The sequence below is a fragment of the Aegilops tauschii genome, chromosome 1, assembly GCF_002575655.3.
Source record: "Aegilops tauschii subsp. strangulata cultivar AL8/78 chromosome 1, Aet v6.0, whole genome shotgun sequence".
Classification (NCBI taxonomy): domain Eukaryota; kingdom Viridiplantae; phylum Streptophyta; class Magnoliopsida; order Poales; family Poaceae; genus Aegilops; species Aegilops tauschii.
This window is the reverse complement of record NC_053035.3, coordinates 461396182-461419459: the sequence shown is the minus strand read 5'-3', so window position 1 is coordinate 461419459 and position 23278 is coordinate 461396182.

The window sequence follows — 23278 nt, the reverse complement described above, 5'->3', positions numbered from 1 at the left end:
AGAGCGCCTGGGGGTTAAGAGCGGCCAGGGAGAGTTCGAACTCCCCCATACCCATTCAACTCTTTCTCCCCATGCCGTCTCTCTCTCCAGCCCAAGAACGGTGCGAGCGATCCTCGACGGATCTCCGTCTCTGGCCGCTCTCCTTGCATTCCGTCCGGTGGGATCGTTCCCCACCACTTCCTCTTGCCATGGATCAAGGTTTTGTCACAGCCCTAGAATACCTGAGTGAAATAGTTGCAACTGCACTCATGCATCTTGTCTAAAATTTCTGAAAGTTGAATTGAGGTTTGTTGAAACCCTCAGAAATCGGTTAAAAAATAACCAACTTTAAAATCTTCTCAAATGAGTCCAAGAAAAGGTTCCTCTTAGTCTCTGAAAATATAGGCAAGAGGTAAAACTCAAAACAATATTTTTGGAATCTTATAGATATTTATTTTGGGCCTTTGAATTAAATCAATAACATATTTGAGTTGAATTTATTTCTGTTATATAAGAAATAAAGTTCAAGTATTTTTGTAAGTTTGCATGTGACCTTGACTAGCTCCCTGAGCTCACATAAAAATTTACAGAAAGTTTTAAAATGGTTTGGTTCGAAAATCAAATCAAAACAAAGAAAGAAAAATAGAAAACAAAAACAAATAAAAGAGAGAGAGAGAGTTACCTGGCCTTACCTGGCTGGCCCAGGTCCTGTGCAGCCCAGCTGGCGGCCCATCCCGCCTGGCCAGCTCCTCCTGTCGTCTGCCTCCTTGCTAGGAGGACGGGCGCGTGCCCGACGCGCGCGCACCGCCGTGCGGCCACCTCCTGCCTGCTTGCTCGCTGCTGGAGACGGCCCCGAGCGCCACGCACCCCCGGGACCCTCTCGTTCTCTCTCATGGTCATTTTCTCCTATGCCGCCTTTTCTTTCCCGTGACCAAATACCACCATCGCCGCCGCTCGCCGTTGCCGCGGCCACGGCCACCGCCTCGCCTGACCGAGCTGCTCCCGAGCTCCGCCACGACGTCATCGTCCTCCCCACCAACTCACGCGACGCCGGACGCCCCGACGCATCGTCCCCGACGTCTTCTTCTTCCTCGCGCCACCGAGATCGCCGGCGACCTCCCGTCGTCACCAGCCCCTCCCCGAGCTCGCCGTTCGCTCCCCTGCACTCGCAGTGAGCCACTAACCCTTCTCCCCCTCTCCGTTCTCGCTCTCGTGCACCGTACGTGCCGCCTCGAGTTTGCCCGCACGCACCGCCGCCTGTGTTCGCAGTCGACTGTGTTCGCCGCCAACGTGTCTCCAGCCATCTAATGGTCCGGCCGTCGTGCCCAGCTTCCTCCCCGCGCCGCGTAGAGCACGTACGTGCCCCGCACGAGCCACTACGGCCGTCACAACGACGACCCCGAGCTCACCCGAGCTCCGGCAACCGCTAAGGTCGACGTCGGCGACGACTCCATCACCTACACCACTCGACACGGACGAGTGCCCGCGTCACATAGATGCCCTCCGCCGGCCATTTGGTCACCGGAGGTGGAAACCCGCACCTCTCCGCTGTCCCTGACCTTGCCGGCGACGAGCCCCGGGTCAACTCCGGCGAGGTTGACCCGTGTTGACCCCAGTTTGCCCCCCTGGGTCACTGACGTGTGGGCCCCAGGCCACTAACTAAACTCGGTTAGTGTTTTTAATGCTAAATAAATTTAGTTAGTTTAACTATCCACTGACAGAAGGGACCCACAGGTCAGGGTTGACCTGGACCGTCTCCGTTGACTGCTGACGTCACCCTGACGCAATGCTGACGCAATAACTCATTCACTGGATTATTCTTATACAGGAAATTCCAGAAAATGTTATAAACTTCAAAAATTCATAGAACTTAATCTGTAACTCCAAATGCAAAGATTTATATATGAAAATTGATCAGAAAAATCCAATCTTTCCATATGTAACGGTTCCATGCATGTCAGAACACTTTAACCTTGCTGTTTAGATGAACAAGCTAATGCACTAATATGACTTCATATTTTGGGTTCGCATTTGAATCTTTGATTCAAATGAGCTCAAACCAACCGGTTCTAAGTTGCATTAGCCACAACACACTCATATTGCCATGTCATGATCATGCATCATATTGTGCATTGCATTGATCGTGTTTCTTCTCTGTTTGCCGGTGTTGTTCCCCCTCGGTAGACGTGGTTCCGACGTTGTGATCGTTGACACTGATGAAGACTCAATGCTATCTTCAGAAGTGCCAGGCAAGCAAAAACCCCTTGTTCATTCCGATACAATCCCATTCTCTCGCTCCTGCTCTCTTTTACTGCACTAGGACAACAACGATTCAACTGTTACATGCTGCGGTAGTTGAACCCCTTTTTCCTCTGCATGACCTGTCATTGCCACAGTAAATAGATGAAACCCACTAGCATGAGTAGGAGTTGTTTGAGCCCTTATGTGCCTACTCATTCATGCTTATTTGTCATGCCTGCTACTGCTTAGAGTTGAGTCAGGCCTGATTCATCGGGGATGAATTGGAATGGTGATGAACATGTCCTACTATGTGTGAGCTAAGTGTGTGAACACGATTTGGTAAAGGTAGCGGTGAGAGGCCATGTAGGAGTACATGGTGGGTTGTCTCATTGAAGCCGTCCTCAGGAACTGGGTTCTGTGTTTGTGATCCATGAAACAGCTACTACCATGCATTGGGCCCTGAAATATGACCCCGCTCGACTTCTTAACCACCCTAGTCCTCTGTCCAGGAGTTGCAAGTAGTTTCTGGTGTTGTAGTATGCTGGAGGCCGTGCGCAGCGCTGACCCGAGGGGTGGGCTGTGATGCGGTAGGCACGTGGCCGGGTATGCCGGGCGTCGGTTTGGTGTCGCGGAACCCTGTACACATCGTTCGGGGCCGTATGTGGAAACCTCGGTCGGACTCCCTGCGTATGGAACCTGGATAGGCGATAAACCTGGACTAGAGACTTGAGTGTTTAGGTAGGTCATGGTCTATACCCACGTTGGCTTTCGCTTGAAGTCTGCCGAGCACATGTCGTGTGCAGACGCTAAGTGGTGGAAACATGTATGAAGAAGTACACTCCTGCAGGGTTAACATAGTCTATTCGAATAGCCGTGTCCGCGGCAAAGGACTTCTGGGTTGCCTATAACAGTTCAGAGACAAGTGAAAGTGGATACTCTAAAATGCGCAAGATAAGCGTGAGTGCTATGAATGGCCTGCTCGTAGGGAGACGGGAGCGGATCCATAGTGGTGTATTGATATGGTGAATATGTGGACTCGTGTGCGCCACCTCAAAAGAGTTACTTGCAGTCATAGTTTAGGATAGCCACTGAGTCAAAGCTGGCTTGCTGCAGTCAAACTCCACCACCCCCTTTGTTGATACTGATGCATATGTAGCTAGTTCTGATGTAAGTTTTGCTGGGTACATTTGTACTCACGTTTGCTTAATTTATGTTTTTGCAGAGAGACTTTAGTCTCGCTAGTAGTTACGTGTGGACTTCGACGTTTAGCTTGATACCTCAGCTACGATCTTGTGCCCTCGACAGGATCTCGTAGATAGTCAGGCTTCTCAGCCTTTTTCATTTGTAGATGTCTGTACTCAGACATGTTAAGCTTCCGCATGTGCTTTGACTTGTATGCTCTGAATGTTGGGTCATGAGACCCATGTTTGTAATATCTCGCTCCTCGGAGCCTAATGAATAAATACTTTGAGTCGTAGAGTTTTGTTGTGATGCCATGTTGTATTTACACATATCGAGCATATTGTGTGTATGATTGAAATGCTTGGTATGTGTGGGATCCGACAACCTAGTTGTTTATCCTTGGTAGCCTCTCTTATGGGGAAATGTAGTCTTGTGCTTCCATGAGCCATAGTAGTCCGCTACAGCCCGGTTCACCGGAGTCCTGCTAGCCCAGCACTACTGCTCCGGAACACTTGACTGGCCGGCATGTGATTCACTTCGTTCCTGTGTCTGTCCCTTTGGGGAAATGTCACGCGGTGACATCCGGAGTCCTGCCTAGCCTGCTACAGCCCGGTTCACCGAAGTCCTGTTAGCCCAGTGCTACAGCCCGGATTTGCACGCTGCTGACCGACATGCTCGATGTTGATTCATGTATGCCTGTCCCCGTAAGTTATTGGCACTTTGGGTTCACGACTAGTCATGTTGGCCTGGGTTATTTGTCATATGGATGCTGGCGACACTATCATATACGTGAGCCAAAAGGCGCAAACGGTCCCGGGCCATGGTAAGGCGACACCCGTGGGAATACCGTGCGTGAGGCCGCAAAGTGATATGAGGTGTTACCGGCTAGATCGATGTGACTTGGAATCGGGGTCCTGACAGCTTTGGTATCAGAGCCTTACTACCTGTAGGATTACCAAGCCAAACTGGTTGAAGTTGAGTCTAGAAATGCTTTAGCTATATAAGGGAATTTTTTGTGGAAGGGAATGTAAGGCTCTTTTTACTCCTTATACCTTATGCCCTTCTGATCTGAGTCAGCCTCTTCTTTTCAACGGGGATTAAGAACTAGGCCTTCTCATCTATTTATTAGGATGATGAGTTACTATGATAGAGACTTATAGGATTGTTGGTTCCAGGCCTCAATTCAGTTTCTACTACTTTTAGTATGTGGTCAGTTGAACCAGAACTTTGATATTGTGATGTTGAGTGCTCATGCCACTATTTTGCAGGATGTCTCAAATATTTTTGAGCATTTACAGCCGTTATGCTGTCCGAGTCATTCCAGGTTTCTAATAGTCTGATGCACTTGCAAATCTTTAATCCATGTTCCCGTTGTCCTTTTGGGCCAGATTAAGCACACTAATTAGTGTGTTGATGTACTTTACTGCCTCGGCATTTATGTTGGAGCTATTATTATGACCCTAGGTGTCCATAGTATCACCTAGTAATCTAGCCATGTTTTGTGTTCCCAGTGTGATCATTCTGGCCATCATTCTCGAAAGCATCCTGTGATGCCATTTAGTATGTAGGTATTCTATTTCTGGGTTCTTGAACCCGAGATTCACCCTACTTACTTCATGTTGATAGTGTTTGCTCATTCCTTTAGGTTATTAGTAACCTTTGCATTAGTCCTCGAGGTCCGTGGTATTTCCTTCTTCCAAATACTATGAACCACTTATGGCAGAAGTTTGTTGGATCAAAGGATCACAACAGGAGTGCTCTCGATGAGTTCTCCATTCTATATTGTGACTCTGCCAGTTCAACCTCTCTGCATGGGTTATCCGGAAGAAATATGTTGAACTCCTTCGACATGCTAATCCATGCATCCATAACTCAGAAAGTCATATGTCCTTTGAGTTGTCCCTCATTAGTTGTTTTCTGACCTCTGACTATCAATTTGTAGTCAGGAGTAGTCATGCATTCGTGTTATCGATGTCTATTATTCTCGTGGTTCGACAAGCCATTCTATTCCGGAATGACTAGGAGAAACAAACTCCAGCACCTCATCCATTTCTTGGACTGGTCAAAGTAGTTGTATTCCGCAGATCAAAATGCCAATCCAGCTTTGTTCTATTCTACCTCGGAGTATTACCCCCTTTATGTCAGGATTGTCATGGGAATTGCACCACCTCCTATGAACTCTTGATATAGTGATACCTCTCGCCATCATCGTTCATTCCTCGGTCCCGTGTTGTTGCAACCAGAATGCCGACAAGTGAACTATGATGTGTGAAATCAATACTCCTAGCAACCCCGTTGCTTGGTAGTTAAAGGACAATAATAACATTCTTAGCGTGTTGGTTAGCGAATCACTATACTAGGATTGATCGTGCTACGTTGTCCTTATTTCTGGTGCACTCTTCGATCTTTGAGTTAGGATTGATTCCCTTGCTCCTATGATCATGTCGTCTTGCCTTGAAAAGCAAGATTGTTCTCGAGCTTAGGGACATATCGGTGGTTCGTGAATTTCCGGATATCTTCACGGAAGTATCACCAGGTCGTCCCCTGAGCGATACGTTGAGTTCGTGATCAAGTTGGTTTTCCAATAAACCACTCTTTCTCCAAGAATCCGTGTTGGATACCCCTGAGCTAGTTGGTTAAGCCAAACAACAACTTGGAGAGTTGGAAGATAAAAGCTTGTCTGACTTAGCTCATGTTCAGGGATATCTTTTTGTGTGTGTGTGTGTGTGTGTTGAAGAAAGATGATATCTTCATCAATTGGTCCTCGTGATAAGTTACTGGATCTATTGCCTTGTCCAAACTTTGATTTGAGTGTGGGCTATCCTCAAATCAAATCAGAACCAACGATGTTCGTAATGTTGTCTTACTCGTGGTTGTTTCCTCGAGCATACATCATTATATCTTTTGGGTCTGACCAATACTATCACCTTGTTCACATAGTTGTGTAATTCCATCTTCATGGAAGTATTGATGATTTGTTGTTGAGCTCATCAACATCATTTTATCTTGTTCATGATTCATGTCAAACATCTAAGTGGTGTTGGAAACTTTTGTAAGCATCTCTTCATGCTAGTTCATGAAGCATATGTTAGTTGAAAGAAGTGACTTCCTCTAATTCATGTGCATTTGATGCAAGTTGCCACCGTGAATTCGAGAAAGTTTGTTTTTGCTTCCTTTGGAGTCATCCCAAGTTAGTCATGCAGGTGCGAAGTATTCTATGGTTTGATAGGCTCGCTACCTTCATTCCATATGTATTCCCTAGCACACCAAGCCACTAATTGACTTGTTCAAGGATAAGAAGTTCATCGATAAGTGCACAAGGACTTCGATATCCTCAATGATGGTTCCTTACCAGAACTCGGTAGTGTTTTATTGTAAGACTACCCTGTGGTCATGCTTGTCTTGGACAACATGTTCACATGCGTGTAGCAGAACCAGCTCATGTTTTGGAGCTTGCTACCATAGTCCATCTCCTCAGAATCTCGCAACGCCATCTCGTCGATTTGTGTTGCAAACTTTCATTTTTCTTTCTAGACTTGATGAGTCTGGAGTACCATGTTACCAACCAGATCTGAATTCCAGGCAGATATGATGGTTGGAACTTTTCCAAGATCTATTATGTAGGTCCCGACAAGGTTGATGTTCTGGCCAACACACCTAGCCGGAAGATCTATCATTGTAGTATCTTGATTGAGCTATTTGACAATCTTCTCCATGAGGATTTCGAGTGACTTATTATAGAAGTTGTTCCTCATGGATCCTTTGTATTCCGAAGCCCGACCTTTACTTGACGGCCATGTCGATGCTTTTAAGCATGATCGTGGTACCTAGAATGTCAAGGAGAACATTAGAAGCGGAGTGCTAAATCTCTCTCGGTCGATCCTCCAGTTTTTGTTTCCTTGGCGTCGTCAAGGTAAAATCTGAGAAAGTGTTGTCCTCCTTTGTATCTGCATCCTCCATCACTATTCATCGTGGTAGTAGGAACTGTTGCCAAGATCTTTGGCATAGATGCTGCTAAAACCCTGATGAATATGAAAATGCTCAAGTTCTTGAGAGCACGCTCAGACACTAGGTTATATCTTCGGTATCAGTCGGATTGTGCCTTCCATTTGCCGATTGCTCTATAACCATAATTCCATTCCAAAACAGAGTATGCCATTTCTTTGAATTCCTTCAAACGATCATTTGTGAATTGCCATTAGCCTGGTATGAAGAGCTTCAATGATCCTTTCCGATAGAGTTTCTTCTGTCGTCATCGTGTTGGGTGAGGACCTCGAAAGCAAAGACGTCAAGATCAATGATGCAATGAATCAACATCCTCGAGGAGGGCAATTGGATCATGAAGATTGTGTTAGCTTGTCTCCCTCTATCTTCTTACCTCACGACTTGAATCTTGGGACGAGATTCTTGTTTAGTGGGGGTGAGTTGTCACAGCCCTAGAATACCTGAGTGAAATAGTTGCAACTGCACTCATGCATCATGTCTAAATTTTCTGAAAGTTGAATTGAGGTTTGTTGAAACCCTCAGAAATCAGTTAAAAAATAACCAACTTTAAAATCTTCTCAAATGAGTCCAAGAAAAGGTTCCTCTTAGTCTCTGAAAATAATGGCAAGAGGTAAAACTCAAAACAATATTTTTGGAATCTCAGAGATATTTATTTTGGGCCTTTGAATTAAATCGATAACATATTTGAGTTGAATTTATTTTTATTATATAAGAAATAAAGTTCAAGTATTTTTGTAAGTTTGCATGTGACCTTGGACTAGCTCCCTGAGCTCACATAAAAATTTACAGAAAGTTTTAAAATGGTTTGGTTTGAAAATCAAATCAAAACACAGAAAGAAAAATAGAAAACAGAAAGAAATAAAAGAGAGAGAGAGAGTTACCTGGCCTTACCTGGCTGGCCCAGGTCCTGTGCAGCCCAGCTGGCGGACCAGCCCGCCTGGTCACCTCCTCCTGTTGTCTTCCTCCTTGCCAAGAGGACGGGCGCGTACCCGACGCGCGCGCACCGCCGTGCGGCCACTTCCTGCCTGCTTGCTCGCTGCTGGAGACGGCCCCGAGTGCCACGCACCCCCCGGACCCTCTCGTTCTCTACCGTGCTCATTCTCTCCTATGCCGCCTTTTCTTTCCCGCGACCGAATACCACCATCGCCGCCGCTCGCCGTTGCCGCGGCCATAGCTACCGCCTCGCCTGGACGAGATGCTCCCGAGCTCCGCCATGACGTTGTCGTCCTCCCCACCTACTCACGCGACGCCGGACGCCCCGACGCATCGTCCCCGACGTCTTCTTCCTCGCGCCACCGAGATCGCCGGTGACCTCCCGTCGTTACCAGCCCCTCCTCGATCTCGCCGTTCGCTCCCCTGCACTCGCAGTGAGCCACTGACCCTTCTCCCATCTCCGTTCTCGCTCTCGTGCACCATACGCGCCGCCTCGAGTTCGCCCGCACGCACCGCCTCCTGTGTTCGCCGCCGACCTGTCTCCGGCCATCTAATGGTCCGGCCGTCGTGCCCAGCTTCCTCCCCGCGCTGCGTAGAGCACGTACGTGCCCCGCAAGAGCCACCACGGCCGTCACAGCAACGACCCCGAGCTCACCCGAGCTCCGGCGACCGCCAAGGTCGACGCCGGCGACGACTCCGGCCACCCCAGGCCCAACCACCTACACCACTCGACGCGGACGAGTGCCCGCGTCACATAGATGCCCTCCGCCGGTCATTTGGTCGCCGGAGGAGGAAACCCGCACCTCTCCGCCGTCCCTGGCCTTGCCGGCGACGAGCCCCGGGTCAACTCCGACGAGTTTGACCCGGGTAGACCCCAGTTTGACCCCCCTGGGTCATTGACGTGTGGGATCCAGGCCACTAACTAAACTCGGTTAGTGTTTTTAATGCTAACTAAATTTAGTTAGTTTAACTATCCACTGACAGACGGGACCCACAGGTCAGGGTTGACCTGGACCGTCTCCGTTGACTGCTGACGTCACCCTGACGCAATGCTGACGCAATAACTCATTTACTGGATTATTCTTATACAGGAAATTCCAGAAAATATTATAAACTTCAAAAATTCATAGAAATTAATCTGTAACTCCAAATGCAAAGATTTATATATGAAAATTGATCAAAAAATCCAATCTTTCCATATGTAATGGTTCCATGCATGTCAGAACACTTTAACCTTGTTGTTTAGATGAACAAGCTAATGCACTTATATGACTTCATATTTTGGGTTCGCATTTGAATCTTTGATTCAAATGAGCTCAAACCAACCTGTTCTAAGTTGCATTAGCCAAAACACACTCATATTGCCATGTCATGATCATGCATCATATTGTGCATTGCATTGATCATGTTTCTTCTCTGTTTGCCGGTGTTGTTCCCCCTCGATAGACGTGGTTCCGACGTTGTGATCGTTGACACTGATGAAGACTCAATGCTATCTTCAGAAGTGCCAGGCAAGCAAAAACCCCTTGTTCATTCCGATACAATACCATTCTCTCGCTCCTGCTCTCTTTTACTGCACTAGGACAACAACGATTCAACTGTTACATGCTGCGGTAGTTGAACCCCTTTTTCCTCTGCATGACCTGTCATTGCCACAGTAAATAGATGAAACCCACTAGCATGAGTAGGAGTTTTTTGAGCCCTTATGTGCCTACTCATTCATGCTTATTTGTCATGCCTGCTATTGCTTAGAGTTGAGTCAGGTCTGATTCATCGGGGATGAATTGGAATGGTGATGAACATGTCCTACTATGTGTGAGCTAAGTTTGTGAGCACGATTTGGTAAAGGTAGCGGTGAGAGGCCATGTAGGAGTACATGGTGGGTTGTCTCATTGAAGCCGTCCTCAGGAACTGGGTTCTGTGTTTGTGATCCATGAAACATCTACTAGCATGCATTGGGCCCTTAAATATGACCCCGCTCGACTTCTTAACCACCCTAGTCCTCTGTCCAGGAGTTGCAAGTAGTTTCTGGTGTTTGTAGTATGCTGGAGACTGTGCGCAGCGCTGACCCGAGGGGTGGGCTGTGATGCGGTAGGCACGTGGCCGGGTATGCCGGGCGCCCGTTTGGTGTCGCGGAACCCTGTACACATCGTTCGGGGCCGTATGTGGAAACCTCGGCCGGACTCCCTGCGGATGGAACCTGGATAGGCGATAAACCTGGACTAGAGACTTGAGTGTTTAGGTAGGTCGTGGTCTACATCCACGTCGGCTTTTGCTTGAAGTCTGCTGAGCACATGTCGTGTGCAAACGCTAAGTGGTGGCAACATGAAAGAAGTACACCCCTGCAGGGTTAACATCATCTAGTCGAATAGCCGTGTCCGCGGTAAAGGACTTTTGGGTTGCCTATAACAGTTCATAGACAAGTGAAAGTGGATACTCTAAAATACGCAAGATAAGCGTGAGTGCTATGGATGGCTTTCTCGTAGGGAGACGGGAGCGGATCCATAGTGGTGTATTGATATGGTGAATATGTGGACTCGTGTGCGCTACCTCAAAAGAGTTACTTGCAGTCATAGTTTAGGATAGCCACTGAGTCAAAGCTGGCTTGCTGCAGTCAAACTCCACCACCCCCTTTGTTGATACTGATGCATATGTAGCTAGTTCTGATGTAAGTCTTGCTGGGTACATTTGTACTCATGTTTGCTTAATTTATGTTTTTGCAGAGAGACTTCAGTCTCGCTAGTAGTTCCGTGTGGACTTTGATGTTTAGCTTGATACCTCAGTTACGATCTTGTGCCCTCGGCAGGATCTCGTAGATAGTCAGGCTTCTCAGCCTTTTTCATTTGTAGATGTCTGTACTCAGACATGTTAAGCTTCCGCATGTGCTTTGACTTGTATGCTCTGAATGTTGGGTCATGAGACCCATGTTTGTAATATCTCGCTCCTCGGAGCCTAATGAATAAATTCTTTGAGTCGTAGAGTTTTGTTGTGATGCCATGTTGTATTTACACATATAGAGCATATTGTGTGTATGATTGAAGTGCTTGGTATGTGTGGGATCCGACAACCTAGTTGTTTATCCTTGGTAGCCTCTCTTATGGGGAAATGTAGTCTTGTGCTTCCATGAGCCATAGTAGTCCGCTACAGCCCGGTTCACCGGAGTCCTGCTAGCCCAGCACTACCGCTCCGGAACACTTTGACTGGCCGGCATGTGATTCACTTCGTTCCTGTGTTTCTCCCTTCGGGGAAATGTCATGCGGTGACATCTGGAGTCCTGCCTAGCCTGCTACAGCCTGGTTCACCGAAGTCCTGTTAGCCCAGTGCTACAGCCCGGATTCGCACGCTGCTGACCGACATGCTCGATGTTGATTCATGTATGCCTGTCCCTGTAAGTTAGTGCCACTTTGGGTTCACGACTAGTCATGCCCGGGTTCTCTGTCATATGGATGCTAGCGACACTATCATATACGTGAGCCAAAAGGCGCAAACGGTCCCGGGCCATGGTAAAGCGACACCCGTGGGAATACGATGCGTGAGGCTGCAAAGTGATATGCGGTGTTACCGGCTAGATCGATGTGACTTGGAATCGGGGTCCTAATAGGTTTCTCCCCAAATCCCTCTCTCTTTGGTTCGTTCTTTCGTTTCTAGGTTTTTGGGGAGATGCATGTTGTTCTTGAGATTTTAGGCCAAATCTTTGCAAGAGTAGGATGTAGGAGAGTAGTAATGCGTAGAGATGGTACTTGATATGTTGCCCCATGGTAGATTTGATCAACCGTAGTACCGCTTCGTTGTCACGGTTGTGCTCAGAGCCATTTGAGGTTCGGATCTGACACCGTGCGGTACTACCGCATCTCCGGTGCGGTACTACCGCTCGTACGGTACTACCGCTCCTCAGGAGCGGTACTACCGCGTGAGGCGCGACACTAAAATTCTACTGCCGCTCTGAGACACGGTACTACCGTGCCATCCTGGTGCGGTACTACCGTGGCTAGGAGCAGCACTAAAATTTTAGCACCGCGCATTCATGCGGTACTACCGTTGTTGTCAAATCTCCCAAGTGGCAATTACCAAGTGCGAGTTCTACTTGTTTCACTTGTTTCGTTGTGGTCTTTGCATTGATCCTTCTCGTTTTTTCTTGCGTGTTCTTGTGTTGTGTGTCATAGGTGGTGGTTCCGGTTTCAATGCCCGTCACTCGAACCCTGTTCGCGACACGGGCTCCAAGCGCGTGCGCAACCAAGATGAAGCTCCAGAGGGCTCCAATGCCCCCCAACGCAGAACCAAGACCACCGCCACCAAGCATAAGGAGCCCACCATGGGCATGGATGAGATACCTCTTGCTGAGTTTGTCACTCGAAGGAAGATCAACCCCTATGTGACTCCCCGTGCCAACTTCAGAGGGAATGATCTGTTCTGGACCAAGCCATAGAATCTTATCTATCTGGATGTGATCAAGGCCAAGCAGAACATCTACGTGGACGTGCACTAGATTGACATGAATCACATGAGGCAGGATAAGCACCGTGACTATTTTTGTGAGGCTTTGGACCTGATACAACAGTTTGGCATTGAGGACGTGATCTCTTTTCACCTGGACTTTGACCCTGAGATCGTGGCCCAGTTCTTTGCCTTGGTCCACTTCCATCCTGATGAGGAACGGTCCATGACTTGGATGACCAATGCACAGCAGATGACTGCTAAGTGGAAGGACTTCATGGATTTGCTTCAGGTGCCTGATGAAGGGCTCAACACGCCTGTTGGTGTTCGCCCTCATGCCAACCCCGAGTCCGCTAGCAAGAACAAGCTCCAGCAGTATTATGTTGAGAAGAAGCATGCCAATGACAAGAAAACGTGGGTGCTGAACCCATTCCTTGACATCATGCACCGGATCTTCCGCAACTCCCTCTTTCCCCGCATTAGTGACAAGGACAAGGTGCATGCCTATCTTGTGGATATGATGCTCATTTGTGAGGAGGTGCGTCACTCTCAGACACAACCTCTTGACGTATCACACATCATGTGGTGCGAGCTTCAGTTTGCGGTGTTCAACTGTAAGGTACCCATCTATGGACCTTAGCTATTTCTCTTGATCATGAGGACTTGGGAGAAGCTCTACTTGGAAGATGAGTTTTTGGCCCCTGACTGGATCCATCACGACCCCATCAGGCTCCGCATCAAGCCTCAGTGGGCTAACACTACTACTCGTGCTGAGGCAGAGGCTGCTAGGATGGATGTTGATGAGGAGGAGATTGAGGAGGAGGACGCAGATGAGGACAGCTCTGCTGGGTATGCCCCTCCCTCTACTAAGCCATCATGGGCTAAGAAGCTGAAGGCCAAGATGAAGGCCTTGTTCTGCATGCAAGCCAAGGGGCAATACAAGACTCATGTTGCTTCCAAGGAGAGTCACCGCCGCGACAAGAGGATCTTGAGGACGTTTGGCGAGAACATATCCAGTGGGTCTGAGAAGCACATCACTCCAGAGGCTGAATGGATGGCGAAGTAGGGGTATCAATGGACTAAGTCTGAGGAGGAACCTATCCCCGCTGCCGAGTCTGACGAGGAGCGTGACGAGTGATCACTTCAGCTTGAGCCACCGCTTGTGTCGTAGGTGTCCTCTCTGCCTTTTTGGTGTCTCGATGCCAAAGGGGGAGAGAGTGTAGGATTTGCGAGTCGTGTGTCGTGTTTCATCTTGTCGCTTTGCTTTCATTTCGTTGAACTTCATTTGCTTTGGTTTGGTTTGTGCTTGTGAGACCTTTCTATCATATGGTGTAAGACATATGCACTCTACCGTACCTTATTGAGCCTGTGCTATCATGTGCTCATTACGTTATGCTCATAGTTATTATCTTGCTTAGTGTTATCGTTTTTGTTGCAAAATATGCCTTGTCTATAAAATATAGGGGGAGTGTTGATCCTAGTATGTGTGCCGTGCAGTCCAAAGCACTTCTCTTGATAGCACACATCTAGAGGGAGCCCGTTTATGTTTTATAGATGTGGGGTTAGCCCATGTTCCTTTTATCTCCCTTTGTGCAAATCCCGTATTGTCATCAATCCACCAAAAAGGGGGAGATTGTAAGGGCATATTTATCCCTTAGTTATTTTGGTGATTGATGACAATGCCTTTGCGGACTAATCGTGTGCATGGAGTATTTCAGACATATCATGACTAGGCACAAGACGATTTGGTGCCCCTCGAAGACTATTGAAGACGGTGTTTCTCTATGTTTCTTTTTGGTGGATTTGAGTCATAGGAAAGCCATACTATTAAGAGGGGGTCCGCTTTGGAAAGGTTTGGGTGGAATCATCACGTACACGTCTACTCCTTTTGCACCACCTTTCCTTTGACTCTTTGGAGCATCCTCCCTCTCTCCTTGTCTATGCAAAATGAAGGACTCCTAGTGTTGCTGAAATGGGGCTTGCGGTAGTACTCCTCTTGGGAGCGGTAGTACCATAGGCCCTTGCGGTAGTACCGGCCTCTGGCTCGGTAGTACCGCAAGTGCCCACGGTAGTACCGCACCTTGCGAGCGGTAGTACCGTGGCCTTAGGCCAGGCGCTGCTGCTAGTGCGGTAGTAGGGGTGGATGTAATTTTTTACATCCGCGCCCTACGCGGTAGTACCGCGCCTCTGGCGCGGTAGTACCATGCGCTCTGGCCAGGCTCAGCAACATGAGCGGCAGTAGGGGCGGATGTATTTTTTACATCCGCACCCCTCGCGGTAGTACCGCTCCAGGCTTGCGGTACTACCATGTCGGATTTTTTCATAGATCCCAACTCAGCGGAAGTTGCCACGGATGTATTTTTATAAGTCCGTGCCTTCCCAAAATCTGGACTATCCCTGCCTTGTGGTAGTACCGCAACGGGGAGCGGTAGTACCGCGCCAGCGGTTCTACTGCCCACTGCTTCATCGCAGCAGGGCTGTGCTTTGGTTTCTGCTTCACGGGCGGTAGTACCGTGTGCCCTTGCGGTAGTACCGCGTCCCCGGTGTGGTAGTACCGTACTTCGCAGGCTGAGTTCGTGGGTAACGGTTGGATTTGTTCTTCCACTATACAAGGGGTATCTTCTTCTCCAAGTTGACTACCTCTTCCATCCCCAAGCTCCATTGTTGCTCCAAGCTCCATTTTCGCCCGATCCCTCTCCCTAGCCAATCAAACTTGTTGATTCTTTAGGGATTGGTTGAGAAGGCCCCGATCTACACTTCCACCAAGAGAAATTTGATTCCCCCCACTAATCCTTTGCAGATCTTGTTACTCTTGAGTGTTTGAGAACTCTAGACGGTTGAGGTCACCGCGGAGCCATATTCCATTGTGGTGAAGTTTCGTGGTGTCGTTGGGAGCCTCCAATTAAGTTGTGGAGATTGCCCCAACCTTGTTTGTAAAGGTCCGGTCGCCGCCTCCAAGGGCACCAGTAGTGGAATCACGGCATCTCACATTGTTTGAGGGCGTGAGGAGAATACAGTGGCCTTAGTGTCTTCTTGGGGAGCATTGTGCCTCCACACCGCTCCAACGGAGACATACTTCCCCTCAAAGGAAGGAACTTCGGTAACACATCCTCGTCTTCACCGGCTCCACTCTTGGTTATCTCATGCCTTTACTTGTGCAAGCTTATTTGTGTTATATCCCTTGCTTGCTTGTGTGCTTGTTGTTGTTGCATCATATAGGTTGCTCACCTAGTTGCATACCTAGACAACCTACTTTGATGCAAAGTTTAATTTGGTAAAGAAAAGCTAAAAATTGTTAGTTGCCAATTCACCCCCTCTAGTCAACTATATCGATCCTTTCAACGATTGCATCAAGAGTAGCGGACCAAGTTGGTGTGGAACTTGGAGAAGAAGTAGGAGATAGAATAAGATTTGAGGATGAAATATACCCGGTATGATCTAAGTTTCTCTCCTTGTATTGATTTTCTTTATCTCAGTTCTACAGCAAAATTTTCAGTTTCATGGATTTCATGCCCAATATACTCTACTTATGACATAGACGGTTTGACAAGGCATGGCCATGATCAAATTTCTCACAGATGGTGTACTGATTAGAGAAAAGATGTAAGATCCTCTTCTTAGGAAATATAGGTACCATGTTATGATCCTCAGTATTAGTATAAACTTAAGCTGGCAGTCCAAATTATGACTAGAGGCAATAATAAAGTTGTTATTTTATATTTGCTTATATCATGATAAATTTTTATTATTCATGCTAGAATTGTATTAACCGAAAACTTGATACATGTGTGAGTACATAGACAAAACAAAGTGTTCCTAGTATGCCTCTACTAGACTAGCTCGTTAATCAAAGATGGTTAAGTTTCCTAACCATAGACATGTGTTGTCATTTGATGAACGGGATCACATCATTAGGAGAATGATGTGATGGATAAGACCATCCGTTAGCTTAGCATAATGATCCTTAAGTTTTATTGCTATTGCTTTCTTCATGACTTATACATATTCCTTTGTCTATGAGATTATGCAACTCCCGAATACCGGAGGAACACCTTGTGTGCTATCAAACGTCACAACTTAACTGGGTGATTAAAAAGATGCTCTACAGGTGTCTCCGAAGGTGTTTGTTGGGTTGGCATAGATCGAGATTAGAATTTTTCACTCCGAGCATCGGAGAGGTATCTCTGGGCCCTCTCAGTAATGCACATCATGATAAGCCTTGCAAGCAATGTGACTAATGAGTTAGTTGCGGGATGATGCATTATAGAACGGGCAAATGGATGTCAAAAATGTATTCCTTAATGGATTTATTAAATAAGAGTTGTATATGATGCAACCAAAAGGTTTTCTCAATCCTAAAGGTGCTAACAAAGTGTGCAAGCTCCAGCAATCCATCTATGGACTGATGCAAGCATCTCGGAGTAGGAATATACGCTTTGATGAGTTGATCAAAGCATATAGTTTTATACAGACTTGCGGTGAAGCCTGTATTTACAAGAAAGTGAGAGGGAGCACTACATCCTTTCTGATGAAGTATGTGAATGACATATTGTTGATCGGAAATGATGTAGAATTTTCTGGAAAGCATAAATGAGTGTTTGAAAGGAGTTTTTCAAAGAAATACCTCGGTGAAGCTACTTACATATTGGGCACCAAGATCTATAAAGATAGATCAAGACGCTTGATAATACTTTCGATGAGTACATACCTTGATAAGATTTTGAAGGAGTTCAAACTGGATCAGTCAAAGAAGGAGTTCTTGCCTGAGTTGTAAGGTATGAAGTTGAGTAAGACTCAAAACCCGACCACGGCAGAAGATAGAGAGAGAATGAAAGTCATTCCCTATGCCTCAGCCATAGGTTCTATAAAGTATGACATGCTTTATATCAGACCTATTGTGTACCTTGCCATGAGTTTGGCAAAGGGGTACAATAGTGATCCAGGAGTGGATCACTGGACAGCAGTCAAAATTATCCTTAGAGGACTAAGGAAATATTTCTCGGTTATGGAGGTGATAAAGAGTTCATCGTAAAGGTTACGTCGATGCAAGCTTTAACACCGATCAGGATGACTCTGAGTCTCAATCTGGATACATATTGAAAGTGGGAGCAATTAGCTAGACTACCTCCATGCAGAGCATTGTAGACATAGAAATTTGCAAAATACATACTGATCTGAATGTGGCAGACCCGTTGACTAAACTTCTCTCACAAGCGAAACATGATCGCACCTTGGTACTCTTTGGGTGTTAATCACATGGCGATGTGAACTAGATTAATGACTCTAGTAAACCCTTTGGGTATTGGTCGCATAGCGATGTGAACTATGGGTGTTAATCACATGGTGATGTGAACTATTAGTGTTGAATCACATGGCGATGTGAACTTGATTATTGACTCTAGTGCAAGTGGGAGACTGAAGGAAATATGCCCTAGAGGCAATAATAAAGTTGTTATTTTATATTTCCTTATATCATGATAAATTTTTATTATTCATGCTAGAATTGTATTAACCGGAAACTTGATACATGTGTGAATACATAGACAAAACAAAGTGTCCCTAGTATGCCTCTACTAGACTAGCTTGTTAATCAAAGATGGTTAAGTTTCCTGACCATAGACATGTGTTGTCATTTGATGAACGGGATCACATCATTAGGAGAATGATGTGATGGACAAGACCCATCCGTTAGCTTAGCATAATGATCGTTAAGTTTTATTGCTATTGCTTTCTTCATGACTTATACATATTCCTCTGACTATGAGATTATGCAAATCCCAAATACCGGAGGAACACCTTGTGTGCTATCAAACGTCACAACGTAACTGGGCGATTATAAAGATTCTCTATAGGTGTCTCCGAAGGTGTTTGTTGGGTTGGCATAGATCGAGATTAGGATTTGTCACTCTGAGTATTAGAGAGGTATCTCTGGGCCCTCTCGGTAATGCACATCATGATAAGCCTTGCAACAAATGTGACTAATGAGTTAGTTGCGGGATGATGCATTACGGAACGAGTAAAGAGACTTGCCGGTAACGGGATTGAACTAGGTATGAGGATACCGACGATCGAATCTCGGGCAAGTAACATACCGATGAGAAATGGAATGACGTATGTTGTTATTGCGGTTTGACCGATAATGATCTTCGTAGAATATGTAGGAACCAATATGAGCATCCATGTTCCGTTGTTGGTTATTGATCAGAGATGTGTCTCGGTCATGTCTACATAGTTCTCGAACCCGTAGGGTCCGCACGCTTAACATTCGATGATTTGTATTATGAGTTATGTGTTTTTGTGACCGAAGATTGTTCGGAGTCCCGGATGAGATCACGGACATTACGAGGAGTCTCGAAATGGTCGAGAGGTAAAGATTGATATATTGGACGATAGTATTTGGACACCGGAATGGTTTCGGGATGTTTCGGATATTTATCGGAGTACCGAGGGGTTACCGGAACCCCCGGGGAAAGTAACGGGCCTACATGCATGGGCCATAGGGGAGAGGGGAGGCAGCCCACAAGGGGTGGCCGCGCCCCCTCCCATAGGGACTCTGAATTAGACTTGGGGAGGGGGCACGCCCCCTTTCCTTCTCCTCTTCCCTCTCCCTTCCCTCTTCCCCCCTCCATGAGAAGGAAAAAAGGGGGGAGAATCTTACTAGGACTGGAGTCCTAGTAGGACTCCCCTCTCCTTGGCGCGCCCCTGGTGGCCGGCCTCCTCCTCTCCCTCCTTTATATACGTGGGCAGGGCACCCCTTAGAGACACACCAATTGTTCCAAGCCGTGTGCGGCGTGTCTCTCCACGGTTTACTCCTCCGGTCATATTCACATAGTGCTTAGGCGAAGCCCTGCACGGATCACATCACTGTCACCACGCCGTCATGCTGACGAAACTCTCCCTCGACCCTCTGCTTGATCAAGAGTTCGAGGGACGTCATCGAGCTGAACGTGTACTGAACTCAGAGGTGCCGTACGTTCGGTACTTGATCGGTTGGATCGCGAAGACGTTCGACTACATCAACCGCGTTAACCTAACACTTCCGCTTTCGGTCTATGAGGGTATGTGGACACACTCTCCCCCTCTCATTGCTATGCATCTCCTAGATAGATCTTGCGTGATCGTAGGAATTGTTTTGAAATTGCATGCTACGTTCCCCAACAATGACATGCCATGTTTGATCAAATTTATGTTGTTATTGTGATTACACATTTGTGGTGATATTCTTTTGCCGCAAGAAAGCTAATTTTCGGAAAAAAATCGTGGTGAAGGTTTCAATCCAATCGGAGTTACGGATCTCCGGTTATAAAAGAAACGGTGAAAGGGCAGAATCCAGAACGCAGAAACAGAGAGAGACAGAGAGACAGATCCAATCTCGGAGGGGCTCTCGCCCCTCCCATGCCATGGAAGCCAAGGACCACAGGGGAAACCCTTCTCCCATCTAGGGAGAAGGTCAAGGAAGAATAAGAAGAAGGGGGGCTCTCTCCCCCTCGCTTCCGGTGGCGCCGGAGTGCCACCGGGGGCTGTCATCATCACCGCAATCTACACCAACACCTCCGCCATCTTCACCAACATCTCCATCACCTTCCCCCATCTATCTACAGCGGTCCATCTCTCCCGCAACCCGCTGTACCCTCTACTTGAACATGGTGCTTTATGCTTCATATTATTATCCAATGATGTGTTGCCATCCTATGATGTCTGAGTAGATTTTCGTTGTCCTATCGGTAATTGATGAATTGCTATGATTGGTTTAATTTTCTTATGGTTATGTTGCTGTCCTTTGGTGCCCATCATATGAGCGCGCGTGTGGATCACACCATAGGGTTAGTTGTATGTTGATAGGACTATGTATTGGAGGGCAAGAGTGACAGAAGCTTCAACCTAGCATAGAAATTGATGCATACGGGATTGAAGGGGGACCAATATATCTTAATTCTATGGTTGGGTTTTACCTTAATGAACGTTATTAGTTGCGGACGCTTGCTAATAGTTCCAATCATAAGTGCATAGAATTCCAAGTCAGGGATGACATGCTAGCAGTGCCCTCTCCCACATAAAACTTGCTATCGGTCTAGTAAAGTAGTCAATTGCTTAGGGACAATTTCGCAACTCCTACCACCACTTTTCCACACTCGCTATACTAAGTTTATTGCTTCTTTACCTAAACAGCCCCTACTTTTTATTTACACGCTATTTATCTTCTTGCAAACCTATCCAAAAACACCTACAAAGTACTTCTAGTTTCATACTTGTTCTAGGTAAAGCGAACGTCAAGCATGCGTAGAGTTGTATCGGTGGTCGATAGAACTTGAGGGAATATTTGTTCTACCTTTAGCTCCTCGTTGGGTTCAACACTCTTACTTATCGAAAGAGGCTACAATTGATCCCCTATACTTGTGGGTTATCAAGGGACTATCTATTTACTTTTATGTTGTGTCATCACCTTCTAAAATAAGTGCCAGAACCTGAGAGCACTACTGTCATGCTTATGCATTGTGTGTAGCTAATGTTGGGTGCATCATGACTGGATCTTTTCTACCATGAATTACAATGTTTAGTCGCTGCTTGAACTTTGGAGGTGCTCTGCATTTATGTTTTGCGGTCTCAGAAAGGGCCAGCGAGATACCACTATTGTCATATTATATCATGGTTGTTTTGATAATGTGTTACTGTTTGAGATATATTATTATTAGCTGATTATGTCATTGATATGAGTTAATATAATCTTTAAGAGTTATTGTCGGCGTGGTTCGTTATAATGTTGGCTGAAAACTTGGGTGCTGTTTAAGCTTATTTATGCAAACAAGAGCAAAAGAGTTCGTAAAAGTTTTCCTTTTTCACTTTCAGTTTATCAACTGAATTGCTTGAGGACAAGCAAAGGTTTAAGTTTGGGGGAGTTGATACGTCTCCAACGTATCTACTTTTCCTAATGTTTTTCCTCTTGTTTTGGACTCTAATTTGCATGATTTGAATGAAACTAACCCGGACTGACGCTGTTTTCAGCAGAACTACCATGGTGTTGTTTTTGTGCAAAAATAAAAGTTCTTGGAATGGAACGAAAGTTTGCGAGGAATTTTTATACAATAAACAAGAATTTCTGGAGCCAAGACCCACCAGAGGGGGGCACCTGGGTGGGCACAACCCACCAGGGAGCGCCCCCCTGGCGCGCCCAGGTGGGTTGTCCCCACCTGGTGGCCCCGCGGACCCTGAAACCTATGCTATAAAATCATATTTTTCCAAAATAAAACAGGGAGAAAGAATTATCGCGATCCACGAGACGGATCCGCCGTCACCTCCTGCTCTTCATCGGGAGGCTAGATCTGGAGTCCGTTTGAGGCTCCGGAAAGGGGGATCTTCGTTCTTCATCATCACCAACCCTTCTCCATCGCCAATTCCATGATGCTCCCCACCGGGAGTGAGTAATTCCTTCGTAGGCTCGCTGGTCGGTGAGGAGTTGGATGAGATTCATAGTGTAACCGAGTTAGTTTTGTTAGGGCTTGATCCCTAGTATCCACTATGTTCTAAGATTGATGTTGCTATGACTTTGCTATGCTTAATGCTTTGGGCCCGGGTGCTATGAACTCAGATCTGAACCATTTATGTTATCATCATTATATCCATGTTTTCGATCCGATCTTGCAAGTTATAGTCACCTACTACGCGTTATGATCCGGCAACCCCGGAGTGACAATAGTCGGGACCACTCCCGGTGATGGCCGTCATTTGAGGAGTTCATGTATTCGCTATGTGTTAATTCTTTGTTCCAGTTCTGTATTAAAAGGAGGCCTTAATATCCCTTAGTTTCCAATATGGACCCCGCTGCCACGGGAGGGTAGGACAAAAGATGACATGCAAGTTCTTTCCATAAGCACGTATGACTATTTACGGAATACATGCCTACATTATATTGATGCACTGGAGCTAGTGCCGTATTGCCCTAGGTTATAACTGTCTCATGATGAATATCATCCAACAAGTCACCGATCCAATGCCTACAAATTTATCTTATATTGTTCTTGCTAAGTTACTGCTGCTGCTGTCACTATTGCACTTGCTACAAAATTACTGCTATCACTGTTACCGTTACCGTTGCTACTGCTACTATTACCGAAACTATCAAACTACTTTGCTACTGATCACTTTGCTGTAGATAATTAATCTCTAGGTGTGGTTGAATTAACAACTCAGCTGCTAATACCTTCAAATATTCTTTGGCTCCCCTTGTGTTGAATATATAAATTTGGGTTGAATACTCTACCCTCAAAAACTATTTCGATCCCCTTTACTTATGGGTTATCACGCCCTAGGGAGGTGGGGGCGCCTTCCACCCTTGTGGTGGCCTCGGGACTCTTCTCCGATATCTTTTCGTTCCAGTGTTTTTTATATTTTCCAAAAATATTCTTCATAATTTTCAGGTCAATTGGACTCCGTTTGACATTCCTTTTCTATGAAACTCAAAAACAAGGAAAAAACAGAAACTGGCACTGGGCTCTAGGTTAATAGG